Source organism: Octopus bimaculoides, chromosome 9, assembly GCF_046866305.1.
Source record: "Octopus bimaculoides isolate indiv1 chromosome 9, ASM4686630v1, whole genome shotgun sequence".
NCBI classification, from domain to species: Eukaryota; Metazoa; Mollusca; class Cephalopoda; order Octopoda; family Octopodidae; genus Octopus; species Octopus bimaculoides.
Genome location: NC_142936.1, coordinates 95,358,813 through 95,368,159, shown reverse-complemented (window position 1 = coordinate 95,368,159; position 9,347 = coordinate 95,358,813).

Genomic DNA, 9,347 nt, shown 5'->3' with positions numbered 1-9,347 from the left:
CATTAAAGGAAATAATGGATAGAAGAGTAGCATTATCAAATTTGAAATTAATGTCGCTGGATAAAAACATGTCGACATTGATATCATCTTGACGTTTACAATGTGTGCGTGCATACCTTCTCTAAAGTTCATCTACAAACGACACACACACGCACATACATGTATGCATGTATACATATATATATATATATATATATATAGATAGATAGATAGATAGATAGATAGATATAAAGAGAAATAGAGAGAGATTGCGGATTAAAAGAGAGGAAGAATGGAAGTTTTAGTATTACATTTATACCTTTGTTGCGATCGTTTCAACAATAAATGGTTCAGAATCAAATTGACGCAAGTTGAAGAGCACCGATAAAATCGGTACCTCATATACATGCCACAAGAATAATGCGCAACATACATATATACATGTAGACGTGGCTATGTCGTAAGAAGCTTCCTTCCCAACCACATGGTTCCGGATTGTGGAATCTTTTCGTATCGAAAAACGATAAGCTGAAAAAAGTTCTTTTTATATTCCACGATAGGTGAACAGGTTTGTTAGGTATACGAATAAGAGTACAAGTGTTACGAAACGGAGTAGGTACGATCCGGGCTACATATGTTTCACAACGAGCTGGACCTCAAAAGTAGTTAAAATCCAAGCGATGTGTATACCGCCCGCTACTTTTCAGGCCAAGGATATCTCGATTAGATTAAAGGTTACATTGTCGCAAGAAGTTGGATGCTGACGCATGGAAGATTCAATCAGAATGTGTGACATTCTCCCCAGCACTGCTTGACAAATAGTGCTGATGTGTTTAAGTTCCCGTAATATAGCGGTTCGGCGAAAGAGACCGATAAGATAAGTGCCAGGCCTTAAAATAGTTAGATTCCGGAGTCAATTAATTCGACTAAAAATTTGTGAGCGTGGTGTCCCAGCATGACTGCAGCCTAATGAGCGAAAAAACAAAAAGACTGAAGTACACACACACACACACACACACACACACACACACACACACACACACACACACACACACATATATATATATATATATATATATATATATATATATATATATATATATATACACACATGTATGTATGTCATTATTCAATTTATTTCAAGATTTCATGCCAATAGAGAAAGAACCGGTTTCTAACCTAGATCCAAGTATCCTTCATTGGAATTTTAACATCAACAACAGGGTATTTGTATTTGTTTGTATGTATGTATGTATGTATGTATGCACGTATGTATGTATGTATGTATGTTCGTATTTATGTATGTATGTATGTTCGTATTTGTATGTTTTAGGTATTTATTCTCTTGCATAGAGTTACACATCTTATCCTGCTCATATACGTTCAAATGATAAATTCTGGAAAGTTTTACAGATTTTTACAGTTCCAGTGATGGATTGGATTTGTAGTCTTTCTGGTTTTAGAAGCCTAATTTCTCAAGATTGGTATTTAGGCAGTGTGTTACATATCCCAGGACCCCAATAATTACAGGTATAAACCTGAACTTGTAATCTGAATAGAGTCACTGCAGATTTCTCAATAGTTCAGCGTAAGTATTCTCTTCTTCACCGATCTTCAGCTTTATGTTAACATCCGCTGAGCAGCTAATTTCCACAACTGTGCACAGTTTCTCTTCTCTATCCCAAATCATTATATCAGATCTGTTGTGCTTACATTTATTGGGGTCTTTACTGGGACATTCCACCAGTACTCCTTTTTATTTTGAGTGGCTATGGCTTCTACCATATTGTGAGGTCTTATTTCTTTGTCCTCGAGATTATCCTTCCGACTGATTTCATTATTGAGTGTCCTAGCTACAACGTCATGTCACATCGGTAGATATTACCATGATGACATTTTCAGACAACAGCTTACGATGTGGGTGATATCTTCAGTGTGTACTCCACAAAGTCTGCATAGGTTGTCACATTTTACGGCTTTCCCCCGCATCCCTGTCCCTTTTGTGCATCAGGTACCTGGTTGATATTTCCTGTTCCTGGACTGCAAACGCATACCCTTCAAAGTGGGATGTAGTAATCTTGCTATAGGTCCACGAGAAACTGCTTTGATGAAAGATGTAACTGTCATCACGGAGCTTTCTGCTAACATATCCCTGCATAGTATTCTGCTCATATTGGCTCATCTTTTCATCCGATAATATGTTGCAGTAGAGTCGTGCGACTTCTTTGGGCATGAGACACAGTGTTGCTCAAAGGGCTGCCTTTGAAGTCTTATGAAGTTATTAGCCTCATGTGTACAAACTTGGTCAAAGGATTAACTTCGACGCTTGGTGGTTAAAAGATATTGCCGAAGGGATATGATGTGACATTCAAAGCCATTTTGGATCGATGTTAAACCTCTGCTGCCTTGTTTTCGTTTTAGGTAGAGGCGGTCTACATCACTGTTTATGTGGAAATTATGTGTGCTTACTAGTATTTTTCGGGTCTTCACGTCAATGGCTCAGATCTCATCAAGCGTCCAGTCAAGCAGCCAAAATGTTGGTATGAGAACTGGCACTGCAAACACATCGTGGGCCATTGTTTTACTGAATGCAGAGTTCTGACGTCCAAATTTTCTTTATTCGGCTGTAATATTCTTTGTATGTATGTATGTATGTATGTATGTATGTATGTGTGCATGTATTATGTATGTATGTATGTATGTATGTATGTATGTATGTACGTACGTACATACATGTGTTCCTGCCTAATGTAGACAGTATCGTAATTTTCAGAAAGAGCCTGCATATCCTCAAGCAAAACTCAGACTAACAAGAGACTGATTCGCCTCGACAAAATGAAATATTGTGTGTGTATGTGTGTGTAAATGTGTTTGTATGAATATGCATCTATCTGTGTACTTATGTGCATGTGTGTATATCTCTGTGTGTGTATGTGTGTGCGTGTATGAATGTATATATGCGATGTGAGAGAGAGGTGCAAAGAGAAAATTTATGTGTTTAGCCGACTAAATCTATCCTCTTTCCTGATTTACGATGTAACTTAAGAAGAACGAACTGAAGCATATTTTATTGTCACCTTCCGGACGCAGATGTAGTTTCCAGTTGAAGATTTCTCAATTCCCCATCCAATAGTTTCGACTGCGACATCAATCTCACGACATCTAACTAAGTTCTCCCTAGACAACGACGCTTGGAATTATTCAAAATAATCAGAAAATTAAATGAAAATATAGATTATTGTGAAAATTCTCACTGTGGCTTTATGGTTTTGCTAAGAAATATAATGAGAACAACAATATTGACTATCTCACAATAATGTTTTTACGAGATGCGTTAATGAAATTAAAAACAGAAATAAAGAACTAAAAAAAATATAAATTTAGTTTAAATGAAATATCTGATAAAATATATTGGAGAAGAGTAATTTTGATTAGTTTTGGATTTGATTATTTCATGTCGGTGGGCATGTGGGGGTGTATGTGTGCGTCTGTGCGTGCGTCTGTGCATGCGCCTGTGTGTGTGTTTGTGAGTGTATATGTATGTATATGCACTTAGTTACATTACGGATACATTAGTTTATAAAATATTTTCTTATACATAATCTTCTTCTTAAGATAACGATGTTGTTGTAGGTCTTATTCAAAGGTTTCATTGCTGTTATACGTTTTTGTTTCCACCTCTCTTTTTTCTATTTCGCTTTCACTTCTCTCTCCCCTCTTTCTTTCTCTCTCCCCACTCCCTCTCAAATCTTTCTTCAAACACTGCAATGAAATATAATTTCGATTTAGAAGCTAAGGTGTATAACTAATAAAATAACCGTGTTTGTTTCATTATAATTCTAAAGTTTAATTTAAAACAAAAAAAAAAGGCATCCAGTAGACATAATCTTTTAAACAACCCTCCTAAAAATTTCAACATAATTAAATGAGGAACGCGTGAAAATAATTTGTCTTAAAGTTAACAATCTTTATATTATTGTTGTTATGATTTATATTCATTGAAGACGCAATTTTCCTGAATTAAGATGTAGTTATTGCCCTTATTGAAGTTTCTTCTATTTTTCGTCACTTCACTCCTTCGGATGCTACTATTAATTTTTATATGTTAATTTTTATATTATATTGAAAATACTTAAAGGTGAAGTTATTGCTCATGTTATTTCTTTAATTTATTGCCTCCTCTAAAAATCCCATTAATATTAATTTCGAATGTTGGCAGAAGGCCAAAAGTTTCGGAGATAGGGATATGTCGATTACGTCGACACCGAAAGGATGAAAGGCAAGGTTGACCCCAACCCAATTTGAACTCACAACGTAAAGACTGACGAAATGCCGCAAAGACTTTTGTCAGGCGTGAGGTAACTATTCTACCAGCTGGCCGTCCTAAATTTCCGGTAAAATTCCTGCAATTTCAAGGCGGGGCGAGCTGGCAGAGTGGTTAGCACGCCGGGCGAAATGTTTAGCGGTGTTTCGTCTGTCTTTACCTTCTGAGTTCAGTTTCGCAAACTCGTCTTTTCTGGCCCGATATATTTTTCTCGATCATTTTCGATCGAGCCGATTCGCTTCCAGTTACATTGCGTCAGCATCTTTAATTTTAGGGAGTATCTCATCTACGACTCATGAGTAAAATTTGGTAGATGGAAGTAGCTCGGAAGCTCGATGCACATATGCTTGTGTGCGCACATTTTTCTTTTGTGTTGTGTGTAAGTGTTTGTGTGCATATTATTATTGCACACACACACACACACACACACACACACACACACACACACACACACACACACACACACATATATATATATATATATATATATATATATATATGCGTGTGTGTGTGTGTGTGTGTGTGTATGTGTGTGTGTGTGTGTTTGTGTGTGTGCATGTATGTATGGAAAGAGGGGGTGTATTTCTAAGCAGTTTTTGAAAATGCACGTGAATTTGAAAAACTTGTTTGCTTTTAAATAATTTTATTTCGATACATACCAAATTAGTTTCAACAATCTTTTGTTTATCAATAGTATAAACGTATATAAAATAATGGCATTTTAACAGGATTTAAAATTACGAAGTAGAAAACATGTTTAAATGATTAAATGTTCACAAAATTCAATGACAGGAGTATATAATATCAAAAATGATCGTCGAAGAATATAAAAAATGTGGATTATTAAAAGTTCGGTCTTATAGAATACGTGGAGAAGGGAAAGAAAGAGGAAAAGAAGAGAGTAAAAAAAGTGGGCGTCTTACAGCTTCTGTCGTGTTGCGTTTAGTTCTTTTTTCGGTAGTGTACAAGGCTTTTCGCTTTTAACAGAGCATTTTGGAATTAGAGAAGAGCTTGTGTGTCCATATGTTTTCCGTGAACGGATCTAATTTTTGATTCGTTATAATTCTGATGACGTCTTATTATTTTGTTGGATGTTTTTGGTCGAAAAATAGGTCCTGCTTTGGCATTGGTGTTTTGGTTGTTTCCCTGTACATAGGAACATGTTTTGATTGGTGGTAGGTGTCGTGACGACATTTTATTTTGATCAAGTACCTGTTTTTTGTCTTGGTCAAGCTTGATGTTCTGCATGGTTGACTTCCCTGTGGGGGAATGGTCATCAGCCGTTTCGGTTGATTCTCTTAAGGGGGTCAGTTTCATTGTTTTTCCTGAGGTTCTGATCGGAGATAAAATTTCATTGGGCTAGTGATAAGTGAGGTCAGCGACTGGTATTTGAGATGGTGTATGGTATTATTTTATACCGATTTAGAGTTGCGGTTTCGAAACCCAGGAGGAAGACTCTTGCTAAAGTTTTAGAATTATGTCTGTTGTATCTGGGTTTGTTTTTTTGTTTTTTTTGAGAAACTGAGTTTCTTTTTTTTTTTCTTACAAGTGTGTAATTAAAGGATATTTAGTTGCGGTTCATATTTTCTATTGAGCATGCTTTATTTATTCAATCGGAACTGGTTTGAAGTGCTTCCGTTTCATTGATAGGAATATTTAGTATTACGGGTATATGTCTGCGCGACATTGATCTAAGAGAACCAACAAGCTGGAACGGTTGATGACCATTCTCTACAGGGAAGTCAACTAAGCAGAACACCAAACTTGACCCAGACAAAAAACAGGTTCTTTATCAAAATAGAGAGAGAGGGGGAGATATGCATATGAACATATTATTTATCAGTATATGTATATGTATGTAATACATATATATGTGCGTGTGTACACATATGTGTGTGTATGTCTGTATAAAGGTGGGTGTGTGGGCGTATCTAAGTGTGTGTATGTGTATGTTTCTATATGTGTATATGCTTTCCTGTACACTAAGAAACAAAAGAATATTCGATGGAAGCATTAACCAATTCTCATATAAAATTCTTAGAGAAAGTATTGATATCTTTTGCTGTGAATAAGAAATATCTTAAGGTCTTAGTTGACTAAGAAATTACACACTTTAATGAAACCTGGCTGGATTAGTAACCTCGAATGTCTCTATGATTCCTTGCATGACGTTCAATTAAGAGTTCAATAGAGAATTTATAAAGAAACTATCTCAAGCCGGATACGTATCTTAATTTTCTATTTGTTTTTTTACGTGCATATATATCTAAAGCCCAACTGAGACTAATATCGAAAGATAACAGTAACCAAAAACTATAAGTCGGCCAATAATTTGCTTAAGATTATGTTTTTTACCGCAGAGGATTTATCAATTTTTCTTCTGTATTCACTCTATATTGGAGAAATGAAAGAACTACAGCACATCCGATTAATGTTGATGCTCTTTTTCCTCTTATTTCAAACTTCATTGCTTTATCGATTTAGCTTTTATTATTTCCCATTACCCTATATATCTGAAACAAATAACTATTCAGGATGGAGTAATAAAGGCAAAAATAAGTAAAGTATATAAACAAGTTGAGAATGGAGCGATGCTTGTGTGGGATTGATTGATACAAAGGATACAAATAGCAAATATTGAATAGGACCATTTCACGGTTGGGAGATAAGTGATTGAACTGTCAGTACAGTTGCTGTCATATTCGAATCGAATAAGAAAGCTTCACTGATACAGCAATGCTGAAATTGCTCCTTTTGAAGTTCCTTCAAAGGAATATTTCATATCCATGTCTACCACATTAAATATATATTATATTTAACAAACAATTTATTGAAAAATGGGGGTTGTATTAGTTACTTTGCAAATTGTCTTTCATTCTTCCATAACCCTGTTACTCTGTGCTCCGCTGATGCCGTGTTGGTCTTTTAATTATTGCAATATATTATAATGTGAATTGAAACAGAGTGCAATGCAAAGACAAACGGAAATGTATGAAATGTGGAGAAAGTATGAAGCCGAACACCGGGAACACAGCTAGCATATAGGCGGATCATATATACATACATATACAGGTGTATGTGAGCGTATGTATGTATTTATGTGTGGGTATATGTTCATATAGTACGCAAATATATATATATATATATATATATATATATATATACGTATGTATATATGTGTATAAATAAATATATATATATATATATATATATATATATATATATATATATGTATATACGGATATATGTGTGTTTGTGTAGGTGTGTGTGTGTGTGTAGGTGCACCCAGGATCATAGAAGCAATATGGATAATACACATGCATACACAAACAATATTTAGATAGATTTTGTTCATCTTATTAAACGTTGGTTATCCATTTGCTAAAATATTGGGAAGCAAATTATTTCAATTGATTGCTTCTAGCAGAGAATCAATTTTGTCACCAGACCTATCTGTTTAGTATTTTTGATCTTTCTATTAACTTATGTTGAGAAAGGCCTTGCTTTTCGCTTTGTTTCCGCTTCAATATGAGTTCATTGCTGTAATATAAATGAGCGCACGAAAGTAGGTCAACCATTCATAGTTATTGAAATTTTACCATTATTGATATATTTAGTATATTGGCCAGAAGAAAAGTTTAGAAAGAATACAAATGCATGATCTGTTCTATAAAGAAATGGGACGTTGTGATTTTAATTCTGTTTAGCAAATAAGTTTGTTTTTAACGATTATTCTTTGCCGTATATATCATTCGCCATCTTTTATTGCATTTTCGACTATAAACAAAATGTAGAATATGTTCTAATGTAAAATAATATATAAGACAATATATCGGATATAGAGGGCTAAAAATGGTTTAATATAAGTTAATGGCTGAGATTAACTTCATATCCTAACTAAATCTGGTTTATATAGTTGGAATTAAACTTCGAATAATTTTACATGATACGCCACACTGCACCGTATACCAAAATATTGTAATTATTTGTAAACAGGAAGGTGGTGAGTTGGCAGAATGATTAGCATGCCGGACAAAATACTTAGCGGTATTTCGTTCAGTTTTGCGTTCTGAGTTCAAATTCTACCGAGGTCGACTTTGCCGTTCATGCCTTTCGAGGTTGATGTGATATTTGGAATCAACTAGCTCCCAACCCTGCTATTGCTGGTCTTGCGCCAAAATTTGAAACTAATAGTTTGGGAACAATAAATTCCAGCCGGCCGTCACTTGCAAGTGTGTGTGTGGTTCAGTAACATGTACAGCTTTTTCGTTAATTGCTGGTGTAATCGAGAGCAGAAATAGACATCCTCTCGTACCATTGACTCAGCAGAACAAGGATGAGATTCCTGGAGCAAAGAGGACTGTAACAGCTCTATTGCCGTTACTTATTACAGTTATAACAACCAAAGGAGAGTTAAACGATGTGCCTTAGTCATGGACACCGCGCGCCGCTTCGTCCAGGAATTGAGTGCGCTATGTTATGATAGTCGGTTGAAGCCCCAGGATCCATAATGCTAGTTACCCTGTCGCCATGTCGTATATGTGACAAAGATCACAACATTCCCCCTGAACAGGAACCCAGTTCGTTGCAAAGTTCAAGTCCAGCAACTTGACAAGTCGATTACATTCACCTAGCACCCCCCTCCCCACTACCACTATCCGTGTGTGACTGGTACTTTATTTTATCGACCCCGATTGAATGAAAGGCAAAGCTGGACTCGGCAGAATTTGAACTCAGAATGTAAACAGGCTGATGAGGAATAGACAAATGGTAAGAATTTGTTAAATCCGAAACTAGTTCCTGTTTAATAATGCTTGTTTAGGTGATTTTAAATGTCTTGCCCGCTCACGTTTTTGGTATGCTGCTATATTTCATGTTGAGAACAATTTAGGTCTTAATAGACACAAGATGTGATCTATTTCTAGCGCATTAATTGTCCACGTTAGTGGTCGACGTTATTATATATATATATATATATATATATATATATATATATATATATATATATATATATATATATATATATATATATATATATATATAT